Raw genomic sequence first — 27,259 nt, forward strand, 5'->3', positions numbered from 1 at the left:
ATTGGTATCTCTTCAAAATGTGTCTTGATTAGATGTATTTCCCCAAAAGATGCATCCTTTCGCAGTAATTTTCATCCATGGTGGTTGTGACCACCTATTAAGCCAATAGGTGCCTCAAAAACCTCTTTAAAATTCACAAAAGCCGAATTTACTCATCCAATAACTGCCACTGGCGCTTAAGAGTGGGGCCTCTGGCACTTAGGCGTGGCCTTCTCAGTTTAACCGACACTTAGGCATCAAAATACTTTTGTACATTTTTCACCTATTTGCTCCAAATTTACTCATTTTTCACTCCTTTAAGCATTTTTCACCTTTTTATCTGTACTTGAAAGAAAAATAAAAAAATACCTTCCATTAAAGTGCAATATCTAAAACATAGGTATAAAAATGTGTCTAAAAATACTATATATTTTAGACGTATCAGCAATTAAAGGAGCTTTGTTGCTCTATAAAAGTGAATTTATCTCATCTTTATTATAATCTTCCTGATTGATTGCGAGTATCTTTTGAGCCTCTGTAGACTCATGATGATCAACAACATCAAGCTAAGAGACAAGATTATTAATCATAGTCTTTAGGCGTTTATGGTCACTATCATCACTCGACGAGAAGTCATCTTAAAATCGTGCAATTCGTCACCAAGGAGGCCATTCTCATCAAGAAAGACGTGTAGTAAATCAAAAAGGTTCCCGGATAAATCATCCTCAATATCATCGCAAGCCTCACCTTAGAGTTTACTGAGGAGGATCTGATACTAGATTAAATTCAGGGACGACTCCCTCCGGGCCCATCTCAACAACTTCTGAAACCATGGTTTTAAAAGCCGGACCGGACCTGTCGGTTCAACCGATTCAGCCGTGAACTAGTCATTCTACTAGTTCGATGCAAGCTCAAAATCATTGCTACATAGAACTGAAATTGAACTGGTTAGAACCGGGGTTGAACTGAAAAATCAGTGAACTGGTCGGTTCAAATATTATTCACTTTTAGCCTCTTCATTTTCATCGGATGGCTAAAAATAAGATATTTAAATTAAAAAAAAGAGAGATATTATCATGTTATAACTTTTTTTGTTTATAATATTGTTCAAAATATTCAAAAATATTTTCTTAAATTAAAATATTATTTATTGAATCCATAATAGTGATATTAAAAGATCATTATTCTGTTATTTAAATTATATTAAAATAATTTAAATATTTATTACGTCATCTGGTTGAAGCCCGATTGAACTATTGAACCTTCAACCTTCTTCCGGTTCAATGTCTAGTCTAATTTTCATAACATTGATAGTAATTTTAAAATAAATAAATACATTTTATTATGCATAGATAAGGTGACATATACATAAAAATTGAAGTTTAGATATCAGATATGCAAATACGTAGAAGTTGTGTGCCATGTACGTAAAACCATAAAAAGAAAGCAATTATGGGGAGGTAGACAAAATTGAGAGGGATGCCCTTCTCCCTCTTCTAAACAGTTGCTCAAATCCTCAAATTGTTCGTCAACTTTTCTATAATATCTTCCAAATCATTCATATCATATAAAAATATCCATAAAATAATTTTAAAATAATAAAATACCCCTTAATTTTAGATATGTAAATACATAGAAATTGAGTGCTATCTATGTAAACCGTCCCCTACAATAAAAGGAACCGAGGTCGATCTACCCAGTGGGAAAGAATTGAGCGCGATTGCCGTTCTCACTCAGGTTCTCCCTCAATCCCAAACGGCTGCTCGAGTTCGGTCATGGATTTGTATTGTTCGTTGTCCATGAGACAGAGAGAGAGACCGATGGTCGCACGGCGGTGCACCTGACACTGTTCACAGCAGTCTTCTGTGTTCCAGTCTCTGTCAAGATCCCATGCGCTGGCGGGTAATCCTTTCCAACCATTTAGCTGCCAACTTCTCTTTTAGTGGATAGGTCATTCGTAAGCGTATTGGAATATGTACTTCGCGCTTGCATGTACAAGAAATCATTGCATTTATGCTGATAGGTATATCCATTGCCATGCTGTTGTGTAATTGTTTTTGGTAACTTTTTCGTCTAGCTGTTAAAATTTCTAGGGGAAATTTTACATTCTTCCGCTTCGATGGATCTATCTAGATCAGAATTGCGGCATACTCACCCAACCTTTTGGCTTGACTTACCCAACCTTTTGGCTTGACTTCGAAGAATGCTTGGACTTATAACTTTAATATTGTGATGATTATTATTGTAAGAAAACTGTAAAAGGTGTAGAAATATAACACAAACACTTCAGGTTTATATGGTGCTTGGCTTGATTGTTTGTTTACACTTAATTTGGTGGAATATCTATCCCATCCTTTAACACTTGGGCAATTCCAACTTGATTGTCAGATGATGTAAACTATTACACCTTTTTTGTTGTAAGAGACGTGATAGTTTGTAAATGCTGGTTTTATGATACTCAACAATCTTGGCCAGCCTAATTTCAGATTGGCTGGGCGACGAAACTTTGTAGTCATTGCAATGAATTGATGTTTATTTATTATGTATTTACTTGTGGAGACAAGTATCAAATGCATCAGTTTCTTCATATCATACTGTTTTAAAGAGTACTTTGTTTGAAAAGTTTTCTTTGTATTTAGTAAAGTCGTCCATCTGCAGACATATGTATATATATATATATATGTATATATATCCGTGTGCGTGTGTGTGTAGGTTTGTTAAGGATTCGATTTCGAGCCAGACCCGGATCGGTCAAAATCCGCTCGAAAGAAATTCGAACAAAAATTTTGGCTCATAGCTTGACTCGTTTATTTCGATCCAATCTCGATCCAAGCCAAAATTTTGAATCAATTTTGCAGCGATTAACGATCTTTGGGCTAAATTCACTATATTCATGGCCCTAACATTACTAGGATTGTTTCAAAAAAAAATTATATCCAAAATTTTGGCTCGTAGCTAGGCTCATTTATTTCGATCCGTTCTCAATCCAAGCTAAAATTCGAATCAGTTTTCGAGTGATCAACGTACTACGAGCTAAATTCACAACTCTATTTGTGTGTGTATAACATATTTAACCTCTTGACAAGTGGCCATATGATATTTTCCTTTTCTTTCAAAGATGTGGTCAATAGTTTCAAACCCCACAAAATGATGAATTCACCCTTTGAGGAACATTGTTGATGAAAAATTGAATTAAACAATCCCATTCTTACTTCTTTGAGTAGATTTACATCCAATTTGGGTTTGCACTATCTTATGTGAAAATTTATTATCTGTTCCCACAGCTTTTCTCATACGTCCTTCCGTTTGATCTATCTCTGTACTTGCTTCCACAATGTTCGATCCGAATTTGTCCAATGGTGACATCCAAAGCTTATTAATATGACTTGTGAGGTTGGGTTGTTAAAAGGAACAAAAATTAAAAGAGAGAGATTCGAGAAAGCTCTGAATATTCTATTTGCCATAATAAAAAGTACGTGATACTATAAATGTTCTTGCTGGCGCCCATTGGCCTCATACTTATAGGGTTTTGAGCGCTACAAAAAATGTCATAATTGAAATAAATAAATAAATAGATGAATTCTTTATTTGTCACATGGGCACTATGACAAGACTTAGGATAGGTAAACATGGATGGTTGAATAGGAGCGACTCCTTTTGGAATCTTTTGATCTTGATTTGTGGGTTGTCTGTTGACTAAACAAGGTTGCTCAACTTGCTTAATCTGAACTTATCTTGTATTCTAAGTGACTGTTTTGAGGAATAGAGTGAGTTTAATTGGGTTGATGAATCCAATATATTGAAGCAAATGAAGTTTGGATTAGGACAGCCATGTATGAGTTAGGCGAAACTATTCTATTATTCATTTGGATTGAGAAAGTCCTTTTTAGTCATGTGAGTGTCATTGCGTCTTGGACGAGTGAACGTTGAGTCTCAGGTGAGTGTATTTTCTTTTCTTTTACTGATTGAGTCCACATATTTGACATATAATTAATTCTTTGATTTTTTTTGCTTTTTTGGTGACTCGCTGACTAAAAGATCAAAATAATTAGATGAAGTATTTATTATTTGAAAACAAAAATTTACTTTTACTTATTTTGCTTTGATATTGGGAATGGTGTCTACTATTATTTCCTTAATCAAGACAATGATATGACTCCTCTATATGATGGAATCTCATTAACCTATAAATACTTGGGACTTAGGGGCTTTATACTTATTTTCAATTTTCAACAGCCTTTCGTCAATTTGTATGCTTATTAAGAATGATGGGACCATCTTCATATTTTAACCTATTTAACGAGAGCAACTCGCCAACGGCTATGACAATGAATAGTCCAGACAACGACCCACGTATAAACATCAAGTATCAATTTCCTTGAATTGGGGGTGCCCAGAAGGAATAGAATTGACCTACTGGGAAGAAATGAAGAGGCCAATTTAAGCTGTAGAGGTCAAGGTGCAATACATATTTGAGAGGATCAAATCCTACTCATTTTTATGTTGCAGCTATGGTATGCCAAGTTGATGTGTAAATTTTTGCTTAGGTGGCTTCCTTTTTTCATATAAATGAATGCTATTTCAACTGTATACTCGAGAAAAATGCAAATTTGGCATATTTATGATTTAGTTGTTGTTGGATGTTTGTAAATTTGGGGCCTTGATGATTTCAATTGAGAATAACCTCCCTTCACAAAAGATATTATAATCTTAATGATTTTTTGTTGAATATCGTCACTTTACTTCATTCAATATTTTTTATGAAATAATACTCTATGATGATTTTCTTGAGTCAAAGCTCTCCTAGTCCCAACTTTAGAAGCATCACAAGTGACCTCAAATGTGCTACAACCTTAACTTGATTGAATTAGGTGGGAACTTTTTTTATTGCAAGAGTTCAACAAAATTATTCAAATTTTGAAGAATAATCATTGGGGAAACATCAATTCTAATATCCTCAATTAATTACTTATAGAACCATCTAGATTATGAGAATTTATTTCAATAAAATTTTTAGGCAAATCTAGTCTAAGGTTGCTTTAACTTTGGAAGGGTTTGTATTTTTGCAGTGGAAATGATGAATGCTTGAAAATCACTTTTGTTGGTGATAATTAATATTTCCTTAAATTGATGTGCAAGTTATCGTTCTTAATACTCATGAACTTATTTTAGATAATGCAATTAATTTATTTCATTCGGGTTAAAATCCAAAATGTCATCAGTGCACACGACTAAAAAATTTTTTACGGGTTAAAATCCTAACTGTTCAAAGTATACGGCTAAAGAATTTTTTTGAAGGGTTTTGTGATAGTATTTATTAACCACATAACTAATATGCAAGGTGCATTTGAAAATCAAAATATCATTACCAACCATTTGTATGATTTATCATGAGATTTGAGATCAAATTTTCTTTTATCTCTTGATCAAATACTAAATTGGTGATAATTTGAAACCAATTTAAGGGAAAAAATTTTTACTTTAGATCAAATGTCACATATCATCTAATCAAGAATATGAAATCTATACGTTATAATGACTTTATTTATGGCCTAAAAATAAATTTTCCGTATTCCATCTTTCGTAAGAGCTACGAAGGATGAGACTGCATAGAAGCTATCCTTTTTGATTTTTAGTATGTTTAATGTGTTCGATCATTTATAGAAGAATGTTGGGAACTTAGAGCAAAGTCAGTGACATATTGTATAATTCTAAAAGTGGCAAATTTGTTCAAATCATTACATGCAATTTTGCTAAAGAGAAGTGGAAGGACTACTACAATTATGTAAGTCATGAGAGTTAGGTGTTACTTTTTGTACGTGTAATAAGTGTTGAATCTCAAACAATTTATGGGTCATCCTTGAACTATATTAGTTTAGTAGAAGTGAGAAAGACGTGGGGAAAATGAATATAAGAGAAGAAACATGATCCAATAATGAATGGCTTGAAGTATAATTTACATATTGAATAATTCTAAAATGACCTAAACTTGTATGAACCTATGGATGAGACTACTTATTTATAAGTTTAGGTCTAATATCTTGAGCACTACCGAGAAGGATGCAGAAAGGGCAATATAAAAAAAGGATTTTGTTTAAAATTGTGTAATATGAGATGCGCCTTGAGGTTCATCTCAGTACTTTTTACAAAAAAATTGGATTTAAGATTATGTTTCATTATCCCTCGGTGAGGCTTATGTCTCACCCAAGCTATGGGGTGCCTTGAGACGTGCCTTGCCTCAAAAAACATCTTAGAATTTTTAAGCTATTCGATTTTTTTAACAAAATTAAAAGTAATATTAATATTTCTCACATATTAACCCTCACATCTCACACACTAAATAAATAAAAAAAAAGTAAAAAGAAAATGTATCTATAAAAATCTTTGTGGTTGAAATTTTAACTATTAACATAATTATTATTTAATTAATGCTCTATTGGTAATTATTTAGTAAAAAGTAGAGATAACTAGGATTAAAGGTAATTAGCAACGAAAGAATAAAGATACGATTTAGGATAACAAACGAGATAAGCAATTTATAATGCGGATGATTTTAATAAAAATCAATTGGATGATGATAGTAATTAGGATTTTAAAATTTAAAAATTCAAATGCTATTGAATTTTTATGTTCTTTTTTAAGGGGGTAGTGTGAGAGAAAGATTGATGCTAAACTTATTTTGATTGTTATGTCTTGATGTTTTATTATTTTATTTTAATATTTTAGCTTACTTTAATAGTTCAAATGTTTCTATTACCATCTTTTTTCATAATATGATGTTAAGATATTAATGTGATACTTTTAATTTTACGTTATTTATTACTTTTTTACTTAGTATGTTGTTATTTACTTTTTAATATGTAGAATATTAATATGTTATTTCTTACTTCATGTTTTATATTTTATATAATATTTATTAATTATAGAATTTTTTAAATTTGAGGTTTACGTCTTGTCTAACGAACAACAAAGTCTCAATATCCAACTGTGCAATTTTAAATCTTGAAAAAAACTAAGAAGTACAGGAGATCTGTGGCCTTGATGTAAGCTCGGGATGAATGGGTGGCCTGTTGGAGAGGTCGCTCGACCTCTTGTTAAATTAGAGTATGTTGGTTATTATATTCGGTCAGTCTAGCCTGATTGAGTCTAATTTGGATGAAGATGAAGTCATCATGGAGCCTTAGTGGATCTTTCCCTTGGATGTGATTGGGTTCTCCTCATCACTAGCGGGTATAAATCTTGAGCCCAGCTAGGTGAACTTGGGTTTTTTCTCATTTTAAAAAAAAACTCTCCATTGGACTTGTGTCTGTTGGGAAGCCGTAATGTCCAATCCAAACTAGAGAGCTTTATTCCTTTGTCATTCACCCAGGTGGGTCTGCAATAGGAGTTTAGAATAGGTGTAGTGTGGTCAATTCTGAATTTTTTTTCTTTCATGATTCTAAATCTTATGGTTTCTAGTGCTAGGGTAAAAAAATGAAAGCTTAATAAAGGTGATGGAATTAATATTAGAAGTGGTAGTGCTATCCATAAAAGTAGGAATTTCCATTACAACAATTAAAGTTTTGACACCTTTTTTATGGGTTTTGGTTGAAGATCAGAACTAAACTTATGAGATGTTATGGTTGGTGCTTTTTCTAAAGTTTTGACATGTTGAAGTTTGATGATTTTATCGTTATATTTTAAAATATAAGTTTTTTTTATCTATGAATAACAATCATATTAACGTATTAATATCTTTCTAAAAAAGATATGAACAATATCTATGAGTAGGGCATCAATTCAAATTTGATCTTCATAATATGTTGGTTATTAAATTTAATCTTCAAAATGAGTAGGGCATCTAGTCTTATGAACAATATCTATGTTGATCTTCATAAAAGGATATTAACAATATCTATGTTGGTTATTAAATTTAAGTTCTTATGCAATAAATTGTTTTACATTTTGTAGGTAAGAATTTTTCGCCCTATATATTTAACAAAAATAAATAAAGAGGAGTCGATGATGGAGACTTTAGTTTCTCCAAGTTAAAGTTTTGTTTTGTAAGATGGAACACTCCCTTACCATGTTTTTTACCCATGGCAGTTTAATAATGAGTTCGCACTAGGAATATTAGCTTCGCTTTATTTTGGAGCCAACTAGCTTGATTTTTCTACTAATATCATAGACTCGCAAGCAACATACAAGTTATTTTATTAATTAAAATAAACCACTCTATTATAAAAAAGATTTATTAATTTTAAATTTTTGAAATGATTCGCAAGCTTTAGAGGCAAATCCACTATATGGTAAAGCCTCCTTTGCTGCCTAAATGTTCTAATTATAGTAGTTACTTCTAGGTTTGCTTTGATTAACATTGTGTTTGTGAAAACTGAGGACGATAAAATGAAAAATTGGAATGAGAAAAATTACAAAACAGTATAACACAGAGATTTACGTGGTTCAACAAATTGCCTACGTCCACGGAGCTGCAGTGGATTTTATTGCTTTAAGGATTACACAGTCGATCTTCTTGGATTTTATTGCTTTAAGGATTACACAGTCGATCTTCTCGATATACAAGAAAAGGCTCTCTCTCCCTCTCTCTCCTCTCCATTTCCACCCGTGAGGCACACGAGGAAGAACACAGAAAGGGAGCAGCAGAAGACTTGCGATTCCCCTTCTTCTTCACTCGTAAGCCACAGCTTGAAGGAATCCCAGGAGAGCCACAATTTTGATTCCACCTTACCGTAACTCTTATTCCTTTCGACCAAGAAAGCCGAAGCTTAAATCGCGAAGCTAGAGCGGGAGAGTGTTGACCTCATTTTTGTGAGGTCTTAGCGGGAGAGTAGGAGAATCTGAATAGAAAATTCAGGCGAACAACAAAGCAATATAAGGAAAGAAATAAACGTGATTAACTGCTGGAATAATTTCTTAAACTGCAGAAATAAACCGACCAATGAAAGGTGTAGTGGACCGGGCTCCACATATCTCAACAATTCTCTCACTCAGAGACTAAGACACTAGCTGCATCGTCCCCTTCCTCAAACGTGATATCCTCCTCCTCTGCAACTCAGAGCCTTTTCCTTCATACTAGAAGTCTAACTAATGCTGAGCACAACTTTAGTTTCTTAAGTGTAACACCTGTAGTCAACATGTCAACAAGATTCTTGCTTCTACAAATTGTCTTAAGTAACAATTGTCCGTTATCTAATAATAATCGAATGAAGTGATGACTGATCTGAATGTGCTTGGTCCTGAATTGAAATACTTGATTCTTGACAAGGAATATGACGCTCTGATTATCACTGTAGAGAGTGCCTTTTTTATTCTTCTTACCTAATTTCTCCAAGAAGCCTTGTAGCCATATCATTTCCTTTGTAGTCTCTGACACTGCTACATACTCAGCTTCTGTAGTAGACAAAGAAATTATTTTTTATAGGTTAGAGCCTCATGATGTTGCAGTGTCACCAAGAGTATAAACATACCTTGTAATACTCCTGCTATCAATGTCTCCAGCTAAATCAGCATCAACATAACCCTGTACCTCTAAACTTTTTTATGAGAAAAATAAGCAGATTTCTGAAGAGCCCTTTAGGTACCTCAAAATTCACTTCACAGTTTCTCAATATTTCTTTCCTGGGTTACTAATGTATCTGCTCACAACTCTCACTGCATGACCAATATCCGGTCTTGTGCAGACCATAACATACATAAGTGAACCAATATGAGGTGTAGGGATCATGTGGTCTCGTTCCTCCGACTTGTGTAACTGATTCTTGCCGAGTTTGAAGTGACTGCCCAAAGGTGTGCTAACTAGTTTTGCTTTGTCCATATTGAACCTGCTGAGTATCTTTTTCACATATTCTGCCTGTGAAGGTTTGAACGTGCCTCTGACTCTATCTCTGACAATTCTCATGTCAAGGATTTGCTGTACAACTTTCAAATCCTTCACTGCAAAGTGCTCTGACATCTATTTCTTCAGATTATTGATCTCATCAATTCTGGCCCCTGCAATAAGCATTTCATCCACGTACAATAGTAAAATAGTATAAGAATTGTCAAAATGTTTGATATAGCAAGAATGATCTGACTGACACCTGGTGTACCCTACATTTTACATGAAATTATCAAATTTATTATACCATTTTCTAGGAGCTTTCTTCAGACTATACAAGCTCTTCTTCAGTCTGCAAACTCAATCTTCATTTTCCTGTACTCAGACCAGTGCATGTAGATGTCTTTTTCAAGGTCTCCATGAAGAAAAACTGTCTTCACATTTAACTGTTCAAGGAATAGATCTTTGGTAACCACCATGTACAGTACCATTCTGATGGTTGTGAGATTCATCACATGAGAAAAAAATCTCAAAATAGTCAATACTCTGCTTCTGCCGAAATCCTTTTACAACAAGTCTAGCATTGTAACTCTTAGTGCCATCATCCTCAGCTTTCACTCGGTACACCCACTTGTGTAATGTCTTTTTTCCTGGTATAAGTTTTGTCAGCTCCCATGTTTGATTTTCTAGCAGAGAATCCATCTCTTCTTTCATGGTCAGTTCTCACTTGCTCAAATTTTCATATTGCAAGGTTTCTTCATAACTCTGTGGTTCTTCATCATCTGTCAAAAGAATATAGTTCAAGGTTGGTGAGAAACGCTGAGGAGAAAGTTCTGACTGACCTGCGAACTGTAGCTGTAAGGGTGGACGACTCTAAAACTGACTGCGGAATGATAGAAATGGGTGCATTGGACCCACTCTCCTCATCACTTACATCTCTGCCCTGCACTGTGACCTCTGGCAGGTCATCAAACCTTACCAACTCGGATTTCTGAGGAGCTACTTCAGAAGTTGTACTAACATCGTCATTGTACTTAATCTTCTCATTAAAAATCACATTTCTATTTCTTATTACCTTCCGTCCCTGTCATCCCAGAAATGATAGCCAAATGCATCGGTCTCCATAGTAGATGAAATAACATTTATTTGACTTTGCCTCAAGTTTACTTATATCATCAAGATTAATAAGGGCATAAGAAAGGCAACCAAAAGTTTTGAGGTGCAAAAATTCGACTTCTTTCCCGCTCCAGACCTCAGGCAATTCACAATCTAATGGAACAAATGACTCCCTGTTGATAAAGTAAATGATAGTGCTGACCGCTTTTGCCCAGAAAGTTGGTGGTAGTCTGACGTGTAATCTCATGCTTCTAGCTCGCTCATTAATGATTCTGTTCATATGCTTGACAACTCCATTTTTCTGTGGTGTGTCAGGAATGGTCTTTTCCATTCTGATGCCCTGAGCTGCACAATACTCTTTGAACCTACCATCAATGTACTCACCACTATTGTCAGATCTCAAACATTTCAGTTTTAAGTTTGTTTTTGTCTCAACCATTATGATTCAAAAAATAAACCTATACTTTTTTGCTGTGGTCATCAATGAACGTGACATAGTAACGAGAGCCTCCAAGAGATGTCACTGAAGAAGGTCCCCACACATCTATGCGTACTAGTTCCAGTTTTACTGCCTTTGACGTTCTTTCACTTTTCAAGAAACTGACCTTCTTCTGTTTCCCTATAATGCAACTCGCACACATGCTGAGATCAACTGACTTCAGTTCTGGTAGTCGCACACATGGTGAGATCAACTGACTTCAGTTCTGGTAGTTTTCCTCTGGACTGAAGTTTTTTCATTCCCCTCTGACGCATGTGACCATGCCTGGAATGCCATAAATTTGTTGTTTTCTTTGCAGCGGTAGTATCAACACTATTAATTAAATCAATAGTCATCTATAGTGTACCAGTTTTCTTACCCCGAGCCAATACCGGTGCCCCTTTTGTGATCTTCCAGGTGCTATCTGAGAATTCTACTGAATGATCACACTTATCGAGTTGCTTAAAAGAAATGAGATTTTTTTCAACTAAGGAATTTATCTGATCTTTTGCAAAGTTTATTTGCTCTTGTTAGAGAGTGCAATGTCAACGTTTCCCATTACCATCACGTTCAAAGGTTCTCATCATCCAGATACACCTTAAAGTCACATTTAACATAATTCCGTATGAACTCCCGGTGGGAAGATATATGAAAGGAAGTTCTTGAATCCAGTATCCAATCATCAGTTGAGCTGTGAATTACAAGTAATAGTGCATCCTGTACTTCTTTAGTTACAACATTAGCACTGACGTTCTCTGTCTTCTTAAGATTTTTGCAGTTCTTCTTTATGTGTGTAGCTTTGTCACAATTTTAGCAGGTAGCTTGCTGAACAGACTTTGACTTGCTCTTGCCTCTGTGCTTTGATTTTGATTTTCCTCTGTCTGAATTCTTGTCTTGTGATTTTCCTTTGGAATCAACAGTCATTGTTAAATTCGAACCTGAGATCTAGCCAGATTCTTTTCTGCACATTTCATAAGCCAAAATTAAATCACGAATATATCATATTTCAGCTTAGATTTACCTATAGAGCTACTAACGACCATTCTGATTGCTTCCCAACTATTTGACATTGAAGTCAACAATATCAGTGCATGTATGTCATTATCAATTTCAATTTTCACAGATAAAAATTGATTTGTGATAGCATTAAAATCATTTATATGTTGTGCAACAGACGAATCATCCATCATTTTTAAGTTGAATAACTTTTTCATCGGATGCATCCTATTATTCGCTGCTGGCTTTTCATACAAACCTGACAAAACTGTCATGAGATCTACAACTGTCTTTTTTTTTATGACGTTGTGTGGAATGAATCTCGACAGAGTTAATTGAATAACCCCCAGAACTTGTTAATCCAGCAGATTCCATTCAGTCTCATCCATCTTTTCCGGTCTTTTTTCAATAACAGAAAATGAAGTTTCTTCTCATAGAAATAATCCTCTATTTGCATCCTTCAATAACCAAAATCCGTGCCATCAAACTTTTCGATCCTTGTTACCTTCACTTCATTTCCATCTATCATTTTTTATCTGACCTGAACCTCGGCTTTCATACCATTTGTTATGAAACCGATGACAATAAAGCAAAAAATTGGAAAGAGAAAAATCGTAAAACATTAACACACAGAGATTTATGTGGTTCGGCAAATTGCCCACATCCATGGAATTGCAGAGGATTTTATTGCTGTAAGGATAACACAGTCGATCTGCTCAACTTACAAGAAAGACTTTCTCCCCCCCTCAATTTCTCTCTTTCCAGCTGCGAGCAACACGAGGAAGAACACACAAAGGGAGCAACAGAAAACTTGTGACTAGGGGTGTAAATGAATCGAACACGAACGAACAGAGCTCATGTTCGTGTTTAGTTCGTTTGAATTAAGTGTGTTTGAAATAGACTCGTGTTTGAAATTGTTTGTGAAGCGACTATTCGTGTTTAGTTTGATTTGTTTGAAATATGTATGAAATATTTGAAATGTTTGAATTGTTCAAATTATTCGAATTGTTTGAATTGTTCAAAACCTTACAAATTTATTTGTATTATTCAAATTATTTGAATTGTTTGAAACCTTGCAAATGCTTAAACCTATATGAAATTAATGCTTAAACCTGTATGAATCAAAACACAAATGCACGATAATCGAAACACAGCTCACAAAAAAATCATAATATTATATCTTATCCATAAAAAAATTAGATCTCGAGATAATATACGAGATTTCACTTTCAAAAACTAGATTTCATTAAAAAAACTAAATAAATCTAAAAGAAATATAAAAAAAATTAAGTTAAAAGGTGAACCTGAAGATGAATATGAAATATTAAAGAAAAGACACTCAAAGAGGACACCTCAGTAGCCTTACAAGCAACCAAGCAATAATATCGAATAACCAAGCAAGAATAACGAGCAGTCGATCCAACGCCAAGTCGTCGACTCTACGAGGACAAAGCAAATTTATCGAAGATAAACAGAAGTAAAGATTAGAGAACGAATACGACGAGAAACCTAAAGCTCTCATGTCTGAAAGCTTTTCGTGATTTTGAGAGAAGGAGAAGAATCAGAAGAAGGGGAGGCAGCTGAAAACTAAAGCTTTCGAGAAGGGATATGATATAAAATTTAATTAATTTATTATTTTTAAATAAATTATTAGCATTTCATTATTTAAAGGTTAAATTTTTTTATGAATCATGCTTAATTTATAATAATATTTATACAACTAATATAAATATATTATTATTATTATTAATTTATTGTATATTATAATTTATAGGATATAATTTTTTAAAATATGATAAATTGTTAAAGTATATAATTATTTCTAAATATGATACATTTTTTATATATAATTATTTTTAATTATTTAATATTTCGAATAATAATGATTCGAACACGATCGGATAAATGACTGTTTCTGTTTGGTTCGTTTATAAACCGAATGAAAAAAATTATTCGTGTTTGTCTCGTTTGTTTATCAAACGAATCAAATACAAGCTTCCCAGCGAGCCGAACACAAACTGCTCGCGTACAACAAAGTTTTTTGACAGCCCTATTTGTGACCAACCCGCAATTACACAATTATTTAAGTTCAGAAATATAGCCAAGACTTGACCTAATTTATATTCAACGGCTAGTGTGCAAAATTAAATAGTATATAAAGATAGAAAAAATAAGTTACTCACTAGAATACTACGCAAGTATACATATCGTTTCAAGTAATATAATATTTTATTTAAAAACCCCAGTATCGATCGCACAGACAAAAAAAACTCTTATAAAATTAACTTTAATAAAATCTTCTTTTAATTGTAGTAAATTTATATAGAAAAAGAGTGCAAGTTTTTGTGTAATATCTAGTCCTATAGAATAAAAAGGAATGCTAAGTATGCTAAGCAAATTCAAAATGTAAACTCAGGACAATCTAGAAAGGTTTTTAAATGTAAAGTTATCACTACGCTAAACTAACAATGTATGAAGAGTTCAAATTCGTATAAAACATCATTCCCCTTGCAATGAGTTTATAATTAGTGTAGAAATTTTTTTTTAAATATAATTAAGGTATTGTGTCAAATATGAGCAATTTTATTCCTTACCCTCTCTCGAGTGCATAAAGAACATTTGACTAATACAGAGTTTGGTCATTTGGTCTCTAAACCCATAATTAGGCTGGAAGATACTAGCTCTCACTCTAAAGTTCCAACTTTCCCTCACCTGAAGGCTAACATCTAGCCTTAGTTTTCAAATATCTGGACCAATTTAGGGATTCTAGTCTGTCACCCGAAAATCTCATATTCTACGCCCATCAAAACTTATTGTTCTATTTATTTGCACTTAACCTCATAAAGTACATTCTCATCTATGAAGCAAAATGTGATTCTTACTATGTTGAATTATAGCCCATTTCGGGTCACTATGTCTTACAACGGATTTTAACAAATCAAAGTTCGATAAGTAAATTAAGCATAGAGTTAGGATCATCACAATATATCGAATTTTAAAAGTACTTCTACTAAACTACATTCCTACACATAATTATTCCTAATTATAGGGAGAAAGACAAATGAAACTACTCATGAATTTATATATAAATAAAAGTTTACAAGTCAATGAAACTACTCAGGTCTCATGGGAAATAAACAACAACACATGAATTTATATATAAATAAAAGTTTACAAGTCAAGACTAAGTAAAAATAAACAAAATACACTTATCTTTGAACTCCTTCCCAAGCAATCCTTCTTGTTCTTTTGAATCACTTACTCTTCTTACAATTCCACTCTAAACTTATTTAAAACTCTAATGAAGAAGATATCTCTCACTTCTCTTCTCCTCAAAGTCCAAGCAAGCCTCCAAGACTTTCTCTTCCATAGGAAGAATCCACTTCTTTACAAAAGACTCCCTTTTCCTCTTCCAAAAGTCTCTCTTTTGAATCTCCATAAATCTCTTTAAATAGAGCTCTCAAAATCCCCAAGAGTTTCTTCAAGCATTTCTTCAAAATTCATCCAAATTCAATGGATTTTCTAGATAACCGTCTCTGACGCCTAGGCGCTAGGCTTTCTATTGTGTAACGCCTAGGCGCCAGATCAACATTGGTCTTTTTGCTTCATTTGACTCAAATTTTCTCCATTTGCTCCATTTATTCCATTTACTCCATTTACTCCATTTACTCCATTTAGTATACCTAAAACCAAAAATATAAAAAAATATCTTTCATTAAAGCGCAATATCATTAATATATGTATTAAATGTGCAAGTAAAAGTAACATACTTTAGGCATGTCAACTTACGATTCCCCTTCCTCTTCACCTGTAAGCCACAACCCAAAGGAATCCTAGGGGAGCCACAATTTTGATTCCTCCTTATCGTAACTCTTATTCCTCTCGGCCAAGAAAGCCGAAGCCTTAAATCGCGAAGCCAGAGCGGGAGGGCAGGTGAAGTTTCGCGCGTAGGGAAGGGCGAGCGGGAGAGCGGGAGAGCGGAGAAGCCGAATCATAAATTCGGGAAATAAACGTGTTTAACTGCTGGAATAATTTCCTACATTGCAGAAATAAACTGCCCAATGAAAGGTGTAGTGGACTGGACTCCACATATCTCAACACTTTGATAGTGATTGGTAACTTTTTGTTGGGATTAATGGATGAACATAACTTTGATTTTTAGTTTAATATCGAAGGATGTGATCTAGAGTTTGTGATTCATGTTTGAGGGCTTTAGAGAGATGTAGTGTGATGGAATACCAAAATTATTCTAAATTGCGCTAGTTTAGGTTGATTGAAAGATCTCCTTTAGGACCTGTTTTAAGTGGGATAGAAATATGGAAATGATGGCGGGTGGTTAGCTTAAGGTATGAGCATATGATCTTAAGTAGTTAGTGGAGTATGATGGAGTTCAGGAGTGTAATTTTGTAAGAAACAAGGCTAGTTAGTCGTTACTAGTCTTTCTTTGTTTGCCGGGTGTGCTAAAGAGGGATTTGGAGTGCTTTTGAGCCCTTGCATTATGGGTGGTTGGACTTGGGAGATGAAGGTTGTGTAGTAGGATGTGAGACAATGTTTATGGGACTTTAAGGCCATATATGCTTCACAATTTTGCTTAGCAGCTATTGGAATTTACATGTGGCTTATTCCCCTTTACTGACCCACCCAATTTAGCTGGCTATCAATTCATTTTTTTTAAATTGGCCTATGGGTTAATAGGATTTAGTCATTTAAATCAGTAGGTTTGCTTTCTTCTAGTAGCTTCATTTGCGACTTCTTCTCGACACAATAGCTGTGAGCTTTGACACATGTGGCAACCACAACTTAGGATACGTCATTAGTGAAAATGATATAATAGGCACAAGCTTTGATACACACAACAATCAAGACAGTTGACACTAACTGTGAGCTTTGACGTAGTAGTGATCTCAATTTTGATCTCTATTAATGCAACAATAGTTGTGAGCCTGAACTTCATCAACGAAATGAAAGTCAAAAGTACAAAGTCCAATTTGTATGAGCCTCAATGCAGCCCATCGACTCTCATGAATATGCATTATTTAGAGTTATGTGAGAATATTTTTTTTTTGTATTTTAGGATTTACATTTAATTTTAAAAGTTTACTTGGAATTTGTAAAAAAATGGATATTTGATATTTATAAATGCATTTGAATTTATTCATTTACATGTTTAAAATAAAAAAAACAGTGTTGGTATAACTAATTCCACGCCAATGTTAAGACTCATAGAAGATGACAAATAACCGACACTGAGTTTATTTTTATGATACAATGAACAATCAAGAATGCAATAGTGGTATATTTGGAGGAGATGAAAAAAGTACAGTAAATTTTTATTTTATTGGCAGAAGATGAAAGTGTCAACAAACTGCATCAAACTAGATGATATCTTAATCTGGAGATTTTTTACTATATTAATTCTAAGTTTCGAGCATATAATAATTGATTGAAGACATAGATGTAGTTATTGACATATTAGTGTTAGACTCGAATGAAAGCATGACCATTTAATAATTTTTATTCACAACTAAGTATGCTAGTTTCAACGGAGGTAAAGAAATTTCTAGTATGATTGATTGAAGCTTCTATGTAATTTTAAATTTTAATTGATCAAATTTTCTTGAATGTGAACTCATAATCTTAATACTGAGCGGTGGGAAGTTTTGGTGCCTTAGGCTCAAGTTTGTAAAAATTTGTCATTATGATTTTAGGATTGACTTGTAGTATTGTTGAGTGTGAGAGAATGTAGACATCTTTGAGCAGGTCAGTTAAAATATACTAACTAAGTTATATATTTTATGCATTTCGTTATATTTTTTTTACAGCTTCACGTAAAGAAGAAAAATTGGTTAGATCAATTTGCATGTAAATGATTTATTTTAATTAAGCACAACCAATATTTGAAAAGAGGATTAAATTTGGTTGAGAGATATTATTGATCTAATTAAATTGCACTCTATTAATGAAAATTATGAGTGATTAATTGGGGAGATAGAATATGCTGGTGAGCAATGATTTGGTGTTGAAAACTCAGGTGAAGATAAATTGATTATCTGCATTAGGAGAAATTGTTCCAAGGTGGTTTGTAAAATTTGTAGGGTAAAATAAAAAAGGGGGTTCATTCACAATGAGGGCTAGTTCATCTTGACATACATTCATTTTATTTTTCATGAACTCACCAGAAGAAGAATGAGAAGAAGATTAATTTGAAAAATTAAAGAAAAAGATTCTGTTAGAAGGAGGAGATTATGTCAATGAAAGAGAGGTGATGATTAATAAATTCTCTTTTGATTAATTTGTATTTTGGAGTGTTAGGCCAACAAAGGTATTTCCGATTTGGCTGTGGAAAGTTGAGTTCTAGATATATCAGAGGCATTTGAAGTAATTGAAAGGATTAGGAAGTTGCTTATAGATTAGCTTTATTAGTAAACTTGTTTAATATGCATAATATTTTTCATGTGTCAATTTTAAGAAAATGAGATACTAATAAAGATTAAATAGTACCTAAAAAATATATGTTCAAAGTAATTTCACTGAAAGTATACCAGACTTTGATGTTAAAAAATTGATGAATATACATATAATATGATAATTACTTCTATAAATAATTTTGCCGACTTTTCAACTGAATCTATATCTTATTGACAAGAAATGAGCCGACTTTGTTGGCTTGTTAATTATGACGTAAACACTATTTTGACCCTGCTTGGATTGGGGAAATTTCATAAAAAAAATCAATAGCAATTTTTTTCCATTTCCATTCAGCTATAAACAATAGTTATAGCTATCCACTGAATCTCTAATTCTCATTCTTTATAATCTAACAAGCTTGACATTTAGTCACATATTCAATAATATCCTTCTTCATACCTTACCACTAGAACATCAACTTCAAATCTATGTACATTTTAATGCTGTCTGGATGAATTTTATACCATGAATGATAAGCTTCATGTAGCGTTTCTTTTCTCAAATCTATATCAGCAGGTACCCATAACTGCACCTTGTTCCTGATAAAACCATCTTCATCAACAATCATATTTGACTTTTCTTTCTTGATCGAAGTTATTTTAGAAGTTTCGAATATTCATTGTTAACTCTTTGAGATGACTTGATTTTATCTATTAACGTTATTTACACGATCAACTGATGTAAATACTCACTATGTCTTGATCATCTAACTTCCATCTGCAATACATCGATTTCTTTAATCAATTTCAACTCCGATTAGTAATTTAGCTTGCACTACATGTGGATTTACGACTCAAAGTATCGACAACTACATTTGCTCATCTAGGATAATAGTATATATACAGATCGTAGTTTTTTATAAGCTCTAGCCATATTCTCTGCCTCAAATTCAGTGCATTTTGTGTGAAAATGTATTTCCAATTTTGATGATCAGTGATACCTTTGCACTTCACTTCATACAAGTAGGGACTCCAAATATTAAGGGCAAACTCTACAACAACTAACTCCAGATCATGCGTCGGATAATTCCTCTCATATAGCTTCAACTCTCTGAATGCATAGGTTATCACCTTTCGTTTTGCATTAAAACACTACCCAAGCCTCGCAACAATACATTACTGTAAATTTGGAACTCTTCAGTACCTCATGGAATAGTTAGTACTGGTGCCGTGATCAAATATTTCTTTAATTATTGAATATAATGTTCACATTCTGTAGTCCACTTAAATTGATTATCATTCCTCATCAACTTGAACAACGATATAACTATCTGTGAAAGCCCTATCACGAACCTTCTCTAATATTCGACTAATTCAAGAAAACTGCGTACCTCCGTAACAGTCTTTGGAGTAGGTCATTCTATAATTGCTTTCACCTTCTAAGGATCCACTGAGATTCCTTGCCCACTGACAAAATGCACCAAGAATACAATACTTCACAGTCAAAATTCATATTTTGATAACTTTGCATATTATTGATTCCATCTGAGCAGCTCCAATACTATTTTCAGATGCTTGGCATGATCACCATCACTTCTTGAATATATCAGAATCATTACTATGAAATACAAAAGCTGTACAAACACATAGAATTATGAAATACAAAAGTTGTACATATCACACATGACAACTCGCCCGGTGTATCTCACCCTTTTTTAGAAGTTAACAACGTAAAGTGAGCTACAAAAAACTCAGAGAAGTAACCTAGGCTAAAATAAAATTTTATTTTTATAGACGGACAAGAAACAATGTGTGCCTCATATTTAACTCTTGTACATATCCATAACATATGTTATATCATGCTATATTAGTATAAAACATGTACAAGAAAATACGTGTATTGCAGAGAATCATTACTGCTGTAGAAAATATTTATTTTATCAATTTATGTGTAATAATAAGAATATTCATAAGAGTCATCAATATAATCATAGGAATATCACTTGTAATTGTATATGCCTCAATTATTTTCAGGTTCTGTCGTGTCATGGGTCGTCATCCAACAAAAGTGCTACGTCAGAGGTTAGGTCCTTCCCAATATAGCAGTTATCAATAGCTCTTCGGTATCAACAGTTCTCTACATTCTGCCCCCTCTGATCCCAATGTTTCCCAGAGTATATTCTCTGTCTGAATGCCGGAAAAAAGGAATGTCATCATTCTTTATCATTCATACTTGCAAGTATTCATATAATAATCTACATATAACATCACTAGTGATATTTCTTAAATCATAATTTCTATAACAAATACTCGTCATAGACATTTCATATATCATATGTATGAATCATAGAAATAAATACCTGCAAACAATGATTTTATAAGTATGTTCATCAGATTCATAATATAATAAAATCAAATGTATAGTATGTGACAAATCAAGTTTGCATTTATACAACATATATAGGTATTCATCCATAATATGGAGAAAATTCTAAGTGCGATAGTGTCAAATACATGATCACATAAAAACCTACAAAAATTTATTTTTCTTAAGTTAACAAAAAATTATTTCACATATTGAATGCTTGAATTCGTAGCACATGTTAAAAAAGAAACCTAGGGAAGGAAAGAAATGCTACAAATATTACAAAAGAGGGTTTCCTAAATTTTCTCTCTATTGTCTTGAATCGCCACTTGCGGCCTCCTTTGGATCGTGTAGTTGTGCCTGCTACAGTGCCCAAGCAGAGCCTCTCATGTGAGAAAGAATTCAGGAGAGGGAAGGGATTATATAGTATCTAATGTGATCTCATTGGATCTCAGCCATTCAAACCATCTTACTCTGAGAATCTTAGAAAAGAATCAAAGACTATTGTGCCGTGGGAGAGATTTGGGAGTTAACTAGGATTAATTAAGTTTATTTAAACTTATAACTTCATAGTTTTATATCTTCTCTTACGTTTAAAATTTTTGCATAGTGTATATATCAAGTTGATCGATTCGACGTGTTGAATTTTATAAAATTGATTCAGTTGAAATTTGAGGGACGTGAAACTTGGGATATATTTTAAAGTTACCAAACTCTTACTTGATTTCTCAAAATTGGGTTTTACAGTTTGAGCTTGGAGCAGGCCAAAATGTTTAATTAGGTGCTTAGACTATGGCCAATTATATGAAGGGACGCAACATTCACTACCTTTTTAAGGAAGAAAATTTGCTTAAGTGCTTTGACTTGCAAAACTACTTCATCCAAGAAAGGTGGGCTCACCACTTAAGGAAGAGGGAATTAAGATTTAATTCTTATCAATTATGGTGGATTGATTGTCATATTTGGTGGGCTATATATGATAATGTATCTCATTGTTTTATTCTAGAGTTGCTAAAGGTGTTTCTTTTTTTTATTTATTTATTTTTTAATTAGATAGTCCTTTTTGGCTAAAAATAAGATATTAATATAAGATATTCTCCAAAAAATCTAGCATCCCTTCCTCTCCTCCCTTCTCTCTCTCTCTCTTTCTCACTCTCTCGTTCTCTCAACTCTCTTCCTCTCTAAAATTGAGATGCCCAAGGAGTTGAAAAATGCAAGCACCATCAAGGAGGCTTCACCATGGAAGGGCTCTCCCGTTTAAGGCAAAAGGATGAGCTCTAAGACAACGTGATTATGGATATTTTGTTGGAATTGTGCACGCCGACATGAGAGTTTCTTATTTCATTACCAAGCATCTTTTGTGCAAGTTTTTATATAGAAAATACTTTTATTTTTACTATATTAAGATTAATCTAATTAACAAGTTTGATTCTGATACTGAATAAGAAAATATTTTTATTTTATATAGTTATGCAATTTGCTATATGGAAGGCTACTTTTAAACCTAGTGATATAATTGACTAATTGATATTAAAATATGTTTTGCACTATAAATTTAGTGAAACTTTATAATAGAATTCGTACCAATTAATTGAATTTTTATAATTTTTCCTTGAGCATTATTTTCATTATTTTTAAATTCTTCTCGTGGCTATAGGGATGCGAGTTTTGATTTATCTAGTCTCATGTCTCGAATTTTCATTGTTCATTTCGGCATGCTTTCATTAGTTTTGTGTAACGTTAAAAAATATCAAATGACAAAATTTAAAATTTTAAAATTCCATACCATAATTTTCCCATAACATTAAAATGACTAAAGATATTTTAATTTTTTTATTTTGATCATTTTGATATATAAATGTATTTATTTATATTTATGTTTTTTATCATTTGCAAATTGATTTACTAATTTAAATAAAATGGTCTAAATGTTACTTGATATTAGTGCTTAAGCAATTAATGTACAGTTCTTTACTGTAGCATAACCCATTTGGTTTCCTTACGTACGAATTCATCCAATGGCTATATATACATATATGGATGGATGGATGGATGGATGGGTAAAACTATCATTTGAGATAATTTTCGGTATATTCTGTCTTCTAAAATTTGAAGTAGTATAAATCAGTGCTGAGGTTTATCTAGTATGTGTGCCTAGGCACTTAATCTCTAATAAGAAGAGCATGAATATTCTTAGGCTATTGCTTATTTTCTTGCAATTACATTAAACTTTTTTGTATATGCTTGAAGTTGTTTCTTCATAGTGACATGTTTATAGTACCTGATGCTATAATGAAGTTAAATGTATCTCATATAATCTTCTTTACAAGGGGCCATTGATAGCTGCTGCGTTAGAGAAAGTTCAACCTTTCTGAATGGTGAATTGATGATTATATGAAAAATTGTGCCAACACATCGATAAACATTATAAAATATTTGTATGACTAACAAGTATGAGAATAGAAATGAAAGTGAATCAAGTAATTGACGCTTTATCTGACTATCATGATACATTGAATGATTGGACAGAAAACAATTATATTTCATCCATTGAAAGTTTTTATGCTTATTGCTTCTGATTGTGTGCTTTACTTTTTCATTTCTATATCAAATCTTAATTTGTCATCTAATGCTCTGAGCTAATTATATCTATGATTATTGATACTCATATTAGTTAAAAGGTATACACATATAATATTTTTTAATGGTATTTTAAGCTTTGTATTCTAGTTTTTATTCTTTTTGAGTTTTATAGACCAATTATTATCTTAATTGTTGTCTTAGGGAAAAATGAGTCAGTTGGTTTATTGTAAGGTGGCCAAGTATTTTGATGTAAATTTTTTGGGTGTGTTGGAGAAGAATGTATATGCCATAAATTAAAGAAATATGGCGTGAGTTAAATTCATATGATGTTAATTAGAATCTCTGTATTTATTTTGATGAATTTAATTATGTACGCTTCCATATAAACAGATATTGTATGAGGATTATGAACTGTGTTTATAAGGATCTAAGAAAATGTGTTTTCTACCTGTTTGATTCTGTTTGCTGAGAAATAGAATGAGTGCTGGAGGAAAATGTGTCTGTGCTTGTCTTTGCCACATCTCATGGTCAAGTAAGATGGATCAAAATTGGGTTTGAGATTTTGATATGAAGTCACTCCTACAAAAACAAATCAGATGATTAATTTGGGAAGCAAAGTATTTTTTGGGTCCACATTCATTTATGTATTAAAGATATGATTTATGATCTAAAACTCTTTGTGTTGGTAATACTAAATCCTGTAATTAACTTCTATATCTTTTTGAATGCTAGGTTATTATGTTTCTCTCTTTCTTTATCACCTATAAGCTTTGCCAAAACTTAAGATCTCATTTTTGCTTAAATTTTATTTTTTGTTTTCCGTAATACCTAATCCATTCAATTGACTTCGATCCTTGCAAAATATAATCCCTATCACATTATTCTCTTACTAATGTACATGTTACATTGGTTGCGTGTGATTGAAATTCTCTTAATCTTCAGTCTGAATATTTTATTTCCTTAACTCTGCTTGCTCTCATTTATTTAAAGAGAACAAGGCGCTAGTCTCTCGTTAAATTTAGATCAATTAGTCTTTCAGAAGTTAAATTGTATTTTTAGCTTATAACTTCAATCTTTTTGCTTGCTTATACATCAATATTTGGAGTAGAAATTTGTTATTATTGAAGCTATCGAAGTTAAATTGTCTTTATTATTATTATTATTTATTCTTCCTGCTCGACAAATTCTCAGAAAAAGCTGCAGGGTAGACCTGCTGAATAGGAGGAAGAAAAAACTCTAGAGATAAGTTTGTTGCGGGAAAAAAGTCTGAAGGATCTGTTGCAGTACAAGATTCTAGAGGAGGGCCTGATGCAGGAAAAAAACTCTGAAGGAGAAACACCCTGGATAGCAACACTAAGAGATCAAAGTCCACGTTCAACAAATTTATGAACCTTACTATTGACATCCTTCCTGGCATTGGTTAGGCTAAGTATCTGCTTAGGAGCACCTTTGCTGACATGGTGCCAGTGACCTTGAGCATCAATATAAGTTAAAGTAGTCCTCTTGTCAACAAGATTAAAAGGATGGAAGTTGACCTCAGTGATGCCATAACTTTCTTTTTTAGGGTCTGCAATCATTCCAACCATGGCAATTATCCTTTTTGTAATTGCACCTTGCTGTGATAACTGATGAGATCTAATTGTCACAATGGCTGAGAAGACGGTGGGCATGGCGATTGGGATGCCTCTAATCAGGAGGACAAGCAAGTTATCAATCCCATCCCTTATTTGTGATACTGGATAGGATACATGACAATAATCTCTACAAGCATACCAATGGCGATGGAGTAGATGTAGAATTTCCCAATGACGGTGAAAACCTGTTGGAAGTGGCCAAGTTGGTTGGTGTAATCAACAAGGTGGTCAACCTTGCCAAAGAATATATGTACGCCAGTGGAAATGACAACTGTCTCAACTCCCCCTATTTGCAGGTAGAACAAGTTAAAACCTCATCGTCAGGGTTTTTAATCACAGGAAGAGATTCACCAATGAGAGCAGCCTGGTCAATCTTGAGGGGATCGCCCTCGAGAAGTCGAGCATCAGCTGGGATGCAGAGCAGTGATAAGAGAGGACTGCTGTTGTAAGGCTACAGAAAATCCGGGAATCCGGACTGCTGGAAACCAGGAAGTTGGACTGCTTTAGGGAACAAATGCCAAAAATAGCAGGTAGGACTTGCAAGGAAAGCAGCGGGATAGCTGCATCTCTAGTGGTAAGGATCTACAAAAAATCAGGGAAACTGATTAGGAAGCCGGATTGTTGGAAATCTGGGAAGCGGGTATGCTGGAAACCAGGAAACTGGAGCAATTCTTATTGTGAAGATGAACCATCACCTCTGGGGGTAAAGCTGCCTCCAATCCTCTGCATAAGCAACATCAATAAGGTTGATTGGAGATTCCTCCTATTCCTCTCGTCCGTTTCACGAAGCTCTTGCTCAATCGATAAACTCATGCATCACATTCAGATCAGCTGTGACAACTTTCCCTAAGCCACCAGTGCGGCTTTATTGCTCTCCTTTAGCACTAAATCTGCCTAATCCTCACAACACTTGGACTTGTGAGCACAAAACACTCTAAAAAGAAGAGTAGGGAGAAGTATTGGAGAAATGAACACTTCACTAAGAAATAACAATTACAACACTTGAAATCTTGGAAGCTTGGATACTTTCTTAGGTGATTGCAAATGAGTGAAGGGGCTCTTATTTATAGCCCCCTCCAAGCCTAAGGGAACATTTTATAATATATTAGATTATTCTAGTTTATAGAGAGTTACTTTTCTCTTATGTACATTCATAGCCCTAGAACTTTCTAGGTTACTCTGGAGTTTTCTTTGGAGTTTTTCCATTTAGCCTTCTCCTGAATGTGGAGTCTTCTAGAGTCCCATGGATGCCTCCCTATATTCTGGCATTCCCTAGAACCTTCCATCCTATGAGAGTCTTGTCAATTTCTAGAATATGACGGAGCGTGATACTCTCCCCCACTTAAGCTTGCAATGCCCTTATTATGGCTTCCTCTTAGCACTAGGTCTCACATCTTTTGCTTGCTCTTGGCAAACTTAGACTCTTCCCTCCTGGCTGGCAACTCCGTCCCTTGGCTCCAGCCTAATCCGATGATCTTTTCTAGCTCTTGGTGGTACTTCCTTAAGAACCTCCACCACTTCCCTTGGCATGTCCTTTTGGGTTTCCACCACTTTTCTTGCCAAGTGACTCCCTTTATTTTGTGGAATGCCCTCCTTGAATTGAATGGTTGATAACATGTTGCCTTCTTGCTTCTTAGCCCTTATTGTTGGTACTAAGCAAGCTTGGCTGTCTTCCATGATGCACATGCTATTGACAAAGGAAATTGTTAATGTTTTTTCTTGATCCATAAAGTTCATCCCCAGGACAATTTTAAAATCATCCATTGGAATAACAGAGAAGTCTAAGATACCTGACCGCGTCTCAATGCTGGTCTTTACTAAAGTTTGAATTCTTGCATTTTCATCTGTGAATTGAATTCTTGCATTTTCATCTGTGATCCCTAT

The 27,259-nt window shown here is 33.7% G+C and overlaps 1 protein-coding gene across 1 annotated transcript in view; it reads left to right on the plus strand.

Annotated features, from left to right (window-relative positions):
* Positions 1-1,656: 1,656 nt before the first annotated feature.
* LOC110032735 overlaps positions 1,657-27,259 on the plus strand; it is a 42,087-nt gene continuing 16,484 nt past the window's right edge. The window contains exon 1 of the mRNA XM_020736467.1: positions 1,657-1,881. The gene's annotated coding sequence lies outside the window, so the exon portion shown is untranslated. The remainder of the gene's footprint in view (positions 1,882-27,259) is intronic.

The sequence above is a fragment of the Phalaenopsis equestris genome, unplaced genomic scaffold (assembly GCF_001263595.1).
Source record: "Phalaenopsis equestris unplaced genomic scaffold, ASM126359v1 Scaffold001014, whole genome shotgun sequence".
NCBI lineage: Eukaryota > Viridiplantae > Streptophyta > Magnoliopsida > Asparagales > Orchidaceae > Phalaenopsis > Phalaenopsis equestris.